We start from the raw sequence: 12,565 nt of genomic DNA, 5'->3' as shown, positions 1-12,565 counted from the left end.
TACAGTAATATTGGCATTGTTAGAGAAACTAATACTCGCCCTTTTTCTTTAGTACACAACATATTTACCCATTTAGACAATGAAATCTGAATGCGCACTTTGCACATGTTGATGTTTTTGACATTGCTAAATTTTATTTATTTTTTACAGTAGGGTTATTAGACATTATAAAGATCATGAAAATGCAAAAAAAATTTAGTGCAATGAATTTTAATAATATTTTACATGTAGTCATTATTGAATAATAATCATTAACCCTTTGGTTGCTTCTAGGTATGAAAAGTAAGTTTTATTTCTTTCATGTTGTCTTTAAATGCATTTATATTTAACACTTACAAAACTTCTTTTGAAGCTAAGCACAGAAGCTTCAATGAAACATAGAAAGTTATTTTACCCTTTGGAAATAAGGAATTATTTACCATCAAAACCACAAATGAGCTTCTTAGGAAAGAAATAGGAAAGAAAGTTCTCACTTTCATCCTTTTCTTTTACCCAAAATAATGAAGCTATATTTCTAACTTTCAAGACTAGTTGTCTTTAATGAACGTGCTTTTATGTTCCACTTCATACTAACTTAAAACCTAGTTGCCACAGTATTTACTTGTAGCTTGTGCCTGGGTAGGCCCTGTCTTATTAATCTAGCTGTGTTTTATGACCGGCAGGTGTCAGCTTCTACACTTTTTTCAGGAGAGAAGGCATCGTGTTCTAGAACTCATATATCCTGTCTCACAATTATTGACACAGGGCCCCTATGATGCTATCTGTTTCAAAAGGTATATATTGGACTGCCATTTAAATTCAAGTCTCCCAGCTGTCCAATATGACAGCAATGTGCTGTATTCTAATGTCCTCACATAAACCCAAAAAGGATGGTAAACCACTCATCACCTCCCTCGGCTCAGACAGACAGCTTCCTTCGGACAGACAGCTTGAGCAGCTGGTGCTGGGACTGAGCTCAGTTCATTCTATTAAAAACCAGGCATTCGTAGCCAGTCAAAATCTCACATTTGCAGTGTGATAAAAGGGAGGACGCTTTTATTTCAGCAGTTCACCCCTACAGCAGTCTATTTTGCACAGGGGCCTTTTTAAACCTTAGGCTGTGTGCGCATTTTACTGCTACTTGACTTGGCCTGTGAAACTACTTCCCAGGCTCTGAACTCCTATTTTTCTACATATAAGATACCCCTAAGATGCTAGGTAGCTGATAGGCAGTACTAATAAAAGGTTGGGCATCTATTTTAAATTTTTGTTATGTTCTAGTTGTGTAAAACACACTATTTTTTTTTCTATGTGGGGCCTACTTTTTCCCATTGAGTGCCTTTTCTAGGTAAAGTTAGTTTTAACATTACTATGTTAAAATTATTATTATTTTTAGTATTATATAGCTCTGGCTATACCCAAAGGTGTCAGAGCGCTTTTATGAGATAACATTTACATGTGGTACATAAAACATGAACAATCCTTAATACATCAATTATGTACATAAAAAAACACAACATATCTTCTCTGAAACATAGGTCAATGTATGCAAAGTCCATTCTCTTTTAATATGGAATGCTTGGCATTTCAGCCTCGATTGTTTTTTTTATTTTTACAATTTTGGGAATATAATGATTGAAGTTTCCCACATCTATACTTTGTTACAGCTACACTTTCCATAGTAGCGCGCAACTACTTAACATAGTTTATATAATTTATATTCTTACCTTTATTTGCAGGGCTTTCTGGTGATGATTTGTTTTGAACTTTTCTCTCCTGCCAGTTTTTAAACAATTTTCTAGTGGGTTCACCATGACTTTCTCCAAGATCCACTCTCATGAAATGTGTTTATTTACTCACAATGTGCACTTACACCCTGAAAGATAAATACAAGAGGTCTCCTACAAAGGAAAAGTTGTTAGGTAGTGGATAGAGGTAGTGAAAAGAGGAACATCAACAGTTAATGCAGTAAAGCTCCTATTTTTCATATAATTCAAAGAAACAATTCAAGGAAACAGTGTCCCAGTACTGTTGAAGATCAATACACTATTTAAGTGCAGTCATTCATCCATGACATACTACGCATATTTCAAAATAATTTTCCCGTGTTCCCGTGCAACCCGCAAATCAGAAGCTCCACTCACTATATTCTGGGAGGGTGTCTTTTTCTGGGGAAAATCAATACCCCATCCTGGCACAGGCTCTTCTGCAATGGCTTTTAAGAGACCCCCGAAGGGTCTAGCCACTTGTCAAAATTCATTGACATAAACCAACTCAGGGGCATATTCTCAAGGAGCTATCGCCGAGTTAACAGCACTTTAACGCAGGCAAAGTTGCGATAAATGTATCATCCCATTCACAAGCTGGTGCTAACAGCCCAAAGCACCAGTTTACCTGTGATAGCAGCCGCCAAAAACATCGCCACAGATGACCCCGGCAACTATCGCTAATGAGATGCAGAGTGGGCGTTCCCATGCAAAAAGCCGCGACAACACCACTCCACAACATTCTCAACAACCTGCCAGATCGTCGAAAAGACCACAAAACATGCAATAAGGCGCGTTAGCAGCAGAAAATTAACACCTGCAAAGTCGGGCGGCAGCCTGCACCACAAAAGGGAGCCCAGCCCAGAGCCACACCTGAAGAACAACAGATGCCATGGAGCCACTGAACATGTGTGCCGGACACCCAAGAGAGCCACAACACCCACCGCCACCACCCCCAGGACCTCACCTCCCCGGCACCCCCCCTCCCAGCCAAAGACATGCCACATCAACTACACGGAATCATGTACCAAATAATCCGCCTGATGTCGCACAATCACATCTGGTGACATGCATGTGTCGTCATAAAAATGAGCATCACATATTCACCTTAGAAACAACAAATGAAAATGTATTAAAATAAACACAGAACAGAAATTAAGACACATGGCGGCTCCCTCGGGACATTCTGTAGGTCACAGCCTGCAAGACAAAAATCATGATGGGAAGGTGTGTCCTGTGCACATCAAGGGTCAGAGGGAGAGCGAAGGAGAGAGAGAGGGAGAGAGAGATAGGCGGACAGAGAGGGGGTGAGAGAGAGAGAAAAGAAAAGAGGGACAGGGAGGGAGAGTGCCGACACTGCGCATCCAGGCCACACTGCTCACCTGCTGCCACCGGTGTGTCGCCAACCACGTGCCGGTATGTAGTGCAGTTCACCAGGTTCCATATCTGAGATAGACCCGTCACCTGAAACAGAGTCAAGATACATGAATGGGACAGTACATACAATTGCACAAGACATCATCGCCTGACCGCCCCTGCGCACCCAGGCAGATGCACCCCAGCCCCTCCCGCCACCCAGCGGTGCATGCCCACCTCTGCGCACTCAGGCAGATGCACCCCAGCCCCTACCGCCACCCAGCGGTGCATGCCTGCCCCTGCGCACCCAGGCCTCACTGCTCACCTTCCGCCATCGGTGTGTAGAAAAGTGGGACCACCACGTGCCTCTGCAAGCCACAAGCCCGGGGCCTGCGGACATGGCACCCTCCACATCATGCAGCCCCGTTCCGCAGGCCACCAGGTCTCACTTTTGATGCTGGGTCTTGATTTTGTCATGGCAGAGGACATACCAGTGCACAGGGCATCATCGCAGGCTGCACACCCGCTCAGCCCTTGAGGTGCCACTAACTCTGTGACCCGCGAGACCACGCCACATGACGGTAGGCCCCCGGTGTCCGCTGGCTCAGGCCTACACTGCGGTCCAGCAGGGCACACAAAACCTGAGCAGTCCGGACCACCGGGACAGGGTATCATCACAGGCTGCACATCCGCTCAGCACTTAGGGTACCCCTTCCTCAGTGCACCGAAAGTCACTGTCCCATGGCGGTGTGCCTGTGTCGGCCGCAGTGTATCCGGTTCCACTAAGTCTGTGCCCCGCAAGTCATGGACCCTCTATGATTGGGTATTGTGGTGCGGACGCCATCATGTCACCTCCGGGCCTGCGGAATGTGATGTTGCAGGCCCCTGGTCCCCCATGCCTACATGCGCACCACACAGATACACCCTGAGAGAGGTTGGAAATGGTGTTGAGCATGTGCGCCCGGCCCCTTTTATTGGCAGGGTCACATGTGCTGTGACGCGTGTGCTGGATGGGTGTGGTGTGGGTACACACCAGCTGTGAGGGAGTGGCTGTGGCATGCTGACAACTAGACCTGTGAGCAGCAGATCCCTACAGGGAAGACCTGGGACATGTAGCGTTATTGTTGTCCCCTGTAAGCGTAAGCGGAGTGGGCTGGCCTTGTGTATGCCAGTCCAGCATAAGGGTTTGAACAATGACCCCGAAGCTCTGGGCGTTGTTCCATATGGGGCTGGACAAGGGAGTAACAAAGGCGTGTGTCGCTGTTGTTGCGTCGGCACCACCCTGACAACATTCGGCAATGTGTCACCCTGTGACCCAAGTCTGACATGAGCCACATGTACGTAAGAGGAATTCACTGACCCTACATTCGTCCATACTACCACACGTGAAAGACCATAGACACGACACATCTGTGTGATTTGGAATGTTTAATGCACATTCAGTGGAGTGTTGCATCTGGAGCAGTACAGGGCCCTGCAAAGCCCACTTTACAATGTTGGCCCATGGAGGGCCAGTCAGAGTCCTTCAGGGAATGACAAGTCCAAAGGAAGAGGAAGAGTTCAGTCCGCAGTCTGTTATCTGTGTCATTGGTGATCATACAGAATATGGCAGTCCATTGCAAGGTAAAAGGTGAGTGTCGCAGAGTGTATCGGGGGACAGTGGAAGGTGATGATGTAGAGGGCAGAACCAAGCTGAAACCGGCCATATGGCGGAGATGAATGCTACAGTTTTCTCCATACCAGTAAGGCGGTTTCATCCGCATGTTCGTCCTCTGCTGTCTCATGTGCCTCACGTGTGGGTGGTGCTGGCCTTTCTCCAGCACTGTGTGGCACTGACACTTCAGGGGGCGGAGATGTGGATGGAGTGGGAGCAGCAGCATGCCTCGGCGCCAGGCCTTGTGGCAACAATGCCATGAGGATAGTTTTGAGGTCATTGTGGAACCCAGCTACCTCTCGCTGGTGTGCAGCCGTGGCAGCCACTCTTTCCGCTTTGGCCCGCTCCATGGTCTCCATGAGCCTCTGCATGAGTCCCAACTCCCGAGCGTGCTCGCTGGAGCCACTCTAACTAGACAGTTGTTCGTGTCTCAGAGTCAGGACTCTGGCAATGTCAGCCATGGTTCATTGGAGAGCATGGAGCGGACTGTGGGTGTCCGTTAGGGACTGTGAGTGGTCCCTGATGGGACTTGAACACCCACGTATGGCATCTAGTTTGTCTGCCATGCGGTCGAAGCCCACCAGCACCTGTTCAGCCAGCTGCTCCTGTCATCCCAACACCCGGCGTTGGAAGGCCATGTGTTCTTCGTGGGGGTCTTGGGAGGCAGCTGTGGTGGTGGGTGCTGCCTGCTGTGTGGTCTGTGCAGGGGGTGGGGTGACCCCGTTGCAGCTGGGCTGCCCTGCTCCTGGAGGTGGTCTGCGGAGACTGTCAATGAACTCTTGGAGTGCGTCAGAGTCTAAGCTGTGGTGGTCCTCTTCATCATCAGAGAAGAGAGGTTTGGGCTGCTCTGCAGGAGGTGTTGATCGTCCCTCTGCAATGTGAAGGGGAGATGCAGTTTGACAATGTTTTCACATGTGTGTTGTCGGACTGTACATGTTCACATACAGACTGCATGACTGTGTACATCGTGGCTGTTTTGGAGGGGCTGCCTATTTGCTGCGGGACAGTGGACATTTCGACAACATCATGGATGTGTGTTTGAACTTGTACATTGTCTACTCATATTTCCCTGCAATGCCACTTGTGATTGGCCAGTGTCTACCCCAGTAGGTGCCAGTTGGGTCCTGTGTTCTGTTGTGGACGTATTGCGGCTTGTGCCACTTTGTTGTCAGTGTTGATGTGCTCTGCATGTTATGTGTGTGTGCTGCATTGGGGGGGTGGCCCCTGCTGCTCTGTTTTGCTGCCCCTTATCCCTTTCATGCGGTGTGCCTTTTACTGTGCTTGTACAGTGCTGACATATAGCATACTTGGGTACATTGTTCTCTTGGTGGGAGTTGGAGTCTGGGGCATGGTTTGTCCACAGATGTGCTCAGCTCAATTGGGCATGTGTGCCATTGTGCCCATCTCCCCATCCCCTGGTCGTTACTCACTCTGGTGCTGTTGTGTCCGGTTATGTTGAGCAGTGTCCGGTCCCCCAACTCCAGCCACCGTCTCCCCACTGATGACTGTGGAAACCATTTCCTCCATGTCGTCTAGCTCCTCCTGTGGCGCAGGACTCCCATCGCCAGTCTGCATTGCTGCCTTCCGGTTGTTGGAGAGTTTCAGCTTTGTTTTAGCGCTTGACGTCATTCCAGCGCCTCTTTTTTTTTTCCTCATTCTGCCAATTCTCTTGATGGCGATACTCCATTCCCGTTACTAGGATACCCAGGGAGGGATAGAGTCATTCCATCCAAGAAGAAATAGCTGCTTCCACATCCAACCCTTCACTGGTGTGCCCGTAGCAAAGAAGGAGCCAGGACCGACAGCAATTCTTTGGCTTAATCATCGGACGCCAGGATTTTGACACCAGTTAATCAACATACCTCATACTTTCTCCTGACTGCTAGCATTACATGCTATATCGAATTGGCTTATAAATATGATATTCTTCTTACACTCTGAAAAAAGAGGTGGGGCTCCTGATTTCCACGACCTACAGATCTCCTGTCTCCCCAATAAAGTTACATAGAAAATGAATCTTGAAATTAGGTTGTTAAGTCGAGTAACGCTGTCATGCCGTATCCCAAAAAATACAAATGAGGGACTTACCCTCACCTGTATACCTGTAACATCCGTCAAAAATGTACACAGCTCAATCCAGTAATTTGTAATCTTGGGGCATGTTAAAAACATATGCATGTCGTCTGCCAAAGGGGACATACATCTTGGGCATGTATAGTGTGTTCCTGAAAATTTTGATAATTTTGCTGTGGACCAATACACCCTGTAAACAGTGAAGAGATGATCTCGTTTGAGAAAAGCAGGTTTTACTATCTCCCGAAGCATTGCAAATGAACCAAACCAACGGGCATATTAACAACGGCCAGCGATAATCATCGCTAGCCGTGCTTAGCGATAATTATATTATCGCAGGCTATCTCTGGAATTTATCGCCCTGGTAGCGCGTAATTAACAACGCGTTACTCCAGGGCGATAAACATTCCAGAGATAGCGAGGTTATCTCCCTTTTGCAGGGAACATCGCTGGTTTTCCAGCGATGTTCCCTGCAAGAGGGCGATAACCTTGCTGATACGACCCCCAGGGTTTGCCTAGGCTGATTCCATTCCATAATTTTCCCTATTAACCCTCTATCCCGATATCTTCCCAAAAGGTTCTGCCTTAGCCATTAGATTGGGAATAGCTATCTCAGCGTTAACCGTATACAGTATAAGATCATTGGCGTACAAGGCCAATTTTGCCTCTAAGCCTGCATACCTAAACGGAACAATGGAATCATCATTTCTAATCCAAGACGCTAATGGTTCAATATAGAGATTGAATAAAAGTGGGGACAGGGGGCCTCCCTGCCTAGTTCCCCGCCTTATATTGAACTAATCTGTTAGCTCCCCGTTAACTAGGACCCTGGCTCTAGGAGAACAATATCGATGTTGAACTTCCCCTATAATATTATCAGGGAACCCAAAGCCCTTTAATGCCTCCCAAAGATAAAGCCAATGAACTTGATCGAATGCTTTAGCGGCGTCCACTGCCACGACTGTTACTGGTAAATTAAAAGCTCCCGCCAAATCAATGACCCCAAGCATTCCGAAAGTGAGTTCATTGAGCTGCCTCCCGGGAATGAATCCTCTCCAATCTTGGTGTATGACACTTTTAATGATCTTAGCAACCCTGGCTGCCAATATCCCTGAGAACACCTTATAATCGGTGTTCAACAGCGATATAGGCCTATAAGAATCTACTACCATGGGATCTTTGTTGGGTTTCAGAATCAGGGCTACTGTTGCTTCTGCCCAAGACAGCGAAGCGTCTTCTCCTTCCAACAATATAGTGTTAATAGGCCTTTCAGCACGGGTACACTACAGTCCAGAAGACTAAGATACATCTCCACGGGAAGGCCATCCAGACCGGACACCTTCCCTCTAGCCATCTTTCTCAACTGACCTCGGACTTCATCCTCCGTAATCTCAACCCTTAGGGTCATCTTCTGGTCTTCATTTAATTTCGGGAGTTCAATTCTCTTTATCCAAGCCTCTATATTCTGTCTTCCTGGGGAGATATCCTCCTTATATAGCTGACTCATACATCTACATACTTCCACACCAATTTTTGTGTTGGTATCCAAAATGGCGCCTGTTCCCTCATCTCTTAAGCTAGCTATTAAGTTTTGGGCTTTATCTACTTTCGCTTTCCAAGCTAAAAGTGAGCCACGTTTCTCCCCATATGCATAATGTTGCAATTTACTGACCCTCCATCTATCCAATATCGTCTTATCTAGGGCTCCTTGATACTCTGCTTGAAGCTGTTCTAATTCTTTTCCCACCAGAGAAACTTTATTAGATCCCTCCAATGATGCCTTTTGGAGCTCCTGTTCTATACTTTTAATTTTTTTGGACAGTTCTTCCTCTTGTTGTTTCACACTACGCCTCTTACTCACCATTATATAGGTTCCTATAGCTCTTAAAAAGGCATTGAAGGAGTCCCATACAATTTGGATTTTTGCTGATCCCATATTGGCTTGAAAAAAGACTAAAACCTCGTCACTCATTTTGGATATCATCCCCTCATTTAGCAGGATAGTCCTGTCTAGGGTCCACCTTATTGTGCTCCTCCTGTCCTGTAGCCTTAAAGAAAAGAAATCAGCTGAATGATCTGAGAGGATAGCAGGCAGATCTTTAATCCCTTCAACCCCTGTCACCACCTCTCGATCCACTAAATAATATTCAATGCGAGAGTGGTGACCGTACTTCTTACTAAAGAATGTAAAGTCTTTTTTTATCTCCCATCTTACTTCTCCAGATGTCCACCGAGTTTAGTTCTTGGATCAGAGTCTTAAGTACCACAGTTGTTTTAGGAGGACTGACATATTTAACCTTGGAGGTTCTATCCAGATCCTTATTTTGTATTATGTTAAAGTCCCCTCCAACTATCACAGGGGCATTAGCTAAAATTAAACATGATTCAAGCTTAATTAATGCGTCTGTATTATCCTCGTTCGGCCCATAGTAGTTGGCACAAACTATTGGCATTCCTTGTAACCTCAAATTGGCTACCACCCAACTCCCCGAGGAATACGTCTGATGGCTCTCTAATTTAATACCACGACTGCATCTTATAATGATTGCCACCCCTCTCGTACTGCCTCTCTGATCCGAACAGACTACATCCTGAACCCAAGTCAATTTATTAAGTGCAGCTCTACACTCGCCCTTTTCTAGATGGGTTTCTTGAAGCAGAATGACACTGGCCTCTTATTTCTTAAAAAATTCTAGAACTCGGGCCAACTTTCTCGTGGATCTCAATCCATTTACATTCCAGGATATGAAGTAAGCTAAATTCTTACTCATTTTTATATGTTGACACCCACCTCCTTACCGCTCTCCTTAATTTAGACCTGTTCTCGTGGCCCGCCACTAGGCTTGGGAAGGCTAAAAGATTGGCACTTTTGTCAGAGTCAGACGATTATTAGACTGAATAAAGACACTATTTTTCTCTTTTTTCCCCACATGCTCCCACCACCCCGTGCACCCTCCCCCACCCGCCTTGGGGAACCCCCATTACTATCTCTAGGCGAAAATCAACTTCGAGATACCTCCGCACTAGTGAAAGGCAAATCCTCAATCCAACTAACAAAATATTAAATGAACTAACGTGTTGTAAATGTGCTGAGTATAAAGGTAACTGAAACTGAAACTTATCACTATATCTAACCACTCTACTTACTACTCTACTATTAGTCTATGTACATCTCTATTCTGAGCTTTCCATCTGCTTCAACAAGGAATGTACCTCTTCTGGTTCTCTGATGGTATACATTTTCTTCCAACCAAACCACAAACAGAACCTGTTCGTGTGTAGGATGCACTGTTCACTTGCCCTCACGGTGCAATGCAATGTGCTAAAACTTATATCATTATTACTATCATTAACAATGCTTTCGCCACGTATATCAGTGGTGCCATGTCAATGTACAAAAACACAACTTCATCATAAGTAACAAAACGGAAACATGTGAAAAAATATTAAACAATTCTCTTCTTGTTTATTATCTTGTTCTTGCTTATATGTATTCATTCTTTAAAATTCTTCATTGTACAAATGAAGTTCTTGAAGTGTTTACATCTCCCAATGCATTTCGGTAAAATACCTTCATCAGGGGAATACTAAAAGTAATGCAAAAATTGTCTTTTAACAAAACTAATTCTGAATTACAACATTTTAGTCATGTCTTAAAAAAACTTCAGGACAATTCGGAGTGCGGATAAACCCTAACGATCCCAACACCACTCTTTGTGCTATTATTGTTTGTCGTGCTCACCGAACAAGCATCGCAAATTATACACTCCTAAAGTGTATTATAATCACCTTGTGTTAAAATCACTGCATGATGCGTAATCAAACATCCGAACTTGACACCAAACCCGTGCCGCCAGAACTACAATCCATGCTTCTAATAACGCTCACCAGTGCCTGAAATAAAGCTGAGTGCCAGCACAAATAAGCTGCCTGTAAAACACGAAGACAAAATATGTATGTCTGCCGCAAGGATCAACATCTATATTAACACTATGCATCCGAAACCGGCCCATTAGGGCTCCAATAACGAAACCTACTTGATATCTTCCACAGATGACCCTCTTCCAATTTCAAACACCCTTGTACACAAGTCAGCTGTGTGTCGTGCTGTAGATACCACTAAAAATAAAAGTAAAAAAAGAAGAAAAACGATCATTTGATCTCTGTCCTGCTAACAGGACCTGGATATAACCCCAAACCCTCTCCAAGTGGCTAACCACCCGCCTACCGTTACAGTAGGTTTCGTTATTGGAGCCCTAATGGGCCGGTTTCGGATGCATAGTGTTAATATAGATGTTGATCCTTGTGGCAGACATACATATTTTGTCTTCGTGTTTTACAGGTAGCTTATTTGCACTGGCACTCAGCTTTATTTCAGGCACAGGTGAGCGTTATTAGAAGCATGGATTGTAGTTCTGGCGGCACGGGTTTGGTGTCTAATTTGCAATGCTTGTTCGGTGAGCACGACAAACAATAATAGCACAAAGAGTGGTGTTGGGATCGTTAGGGTTTATCCCGCACTCCGAATTGTCCTGAAGTTTTTTTAAGACATGACTAAAATGTTGTTATTCAGAATTAGTTTTGTTAAAAGACAATTTTTGCATTACTTTTAGTATACCCCTGATGAAGGTATTTTACCGAAATGCATTGGGAGATGTAAACACTTCAAGAACTCCATTTGTACAATGAAGAATTTTAAAGAATGAAAACATTTAAGCAAGAACAAGAAAATAAACAAGAAGAGAATTGTTTAATATTTTTTCACATGTTTCTGTTTTGTTACTTATGATGAAGTTGTTTTTTGTACATTGACATGGCACCACTGATATACGTGGCGAAAGCATTGTTAATGATGGTAATAATGATATAAGTTTGAGCACATTGCATTGCACCGTGAGGGCAAGTGAACAGTGCGTCCTACACACGAACAGGTTCTGTTTGTGGTTTGGTTGAGAATTACTGCTATACCTGACAGGGGCTAGTCAGGATAAGAGGACTGCACCTTTTGTTACAACTGTTGAGGATTGGAAAAAAATGTTGCAATTGAGGGAGTGCAGGTTATCAACTGTGTTATAGCTTATACATTTTATTCCTCCACATTATCTTCAGAATGGCAGGAAATTTCATGTGCACTTGGGCGCCCTTGGAACGCAACTCGTTCATTTTTGAGCCTAATGTCCATTGCCTCTGCGCTGTTGTCTTGCCCATGTCAGACCGAATTTGGTAGCTGAGGTCTCCAAACTTCAAAGAACGCTCCTTCAAGGCCCGCCCCAGCACTAGTTCCTTGATTGAAAAGGAGAGGAAATTTATTAAAATCTTCCTTGGAGCTTTCCTCCCTGGATGTAGTCTGAAAGGATCTCTATGGACCCTTTGGAGCTCTCTTTCCCGGTCGATATCGGTCCTATCCTGGAATAGCCCCCCAAACAGCTAACAGACATAAGCTTTAATGTCTGAGCCTTCAGCGTTTTCAGGAATACTCAAGAGACGAACGTTATTCCGCCTAGCTTGCAATTCAAGTCTCTCCAGGTCTTCTTGTAGGGTCCTGTTTTTCTCTTTAAGCCCCCTTATCTCACTTGTGTTTGCCGCTGTTACTGCTCCCAACTTCTTCACATCCTCCTCCAATATCGCAGTCCGTAGGGCTATTTTTTGCTCAAGTACCCCACACTTCTCTCAGATATCTTTCTGATTATGCTCAGAAGTCTCAAATTTGAGCAGGATGTCTTGTCTCAGACTAAAT

This window comes from Triturus cristatus, chromosome 9, assembly GCF_964204655.1.
Source record: "Triturus cristatus chromosome 9, aTriCri1.1, whole genome shotgun sequence".
In the NCBI taxonomy this organism is placed as follows: domain Eukaryota; kingdom Metazoa; phylum Chordata; class Amphibia; order Caudata; family Salamandridae; genus Triturus; species Triturus cristatus.
Note: the sequence above shows the minus strand (reverse complement) of the source record.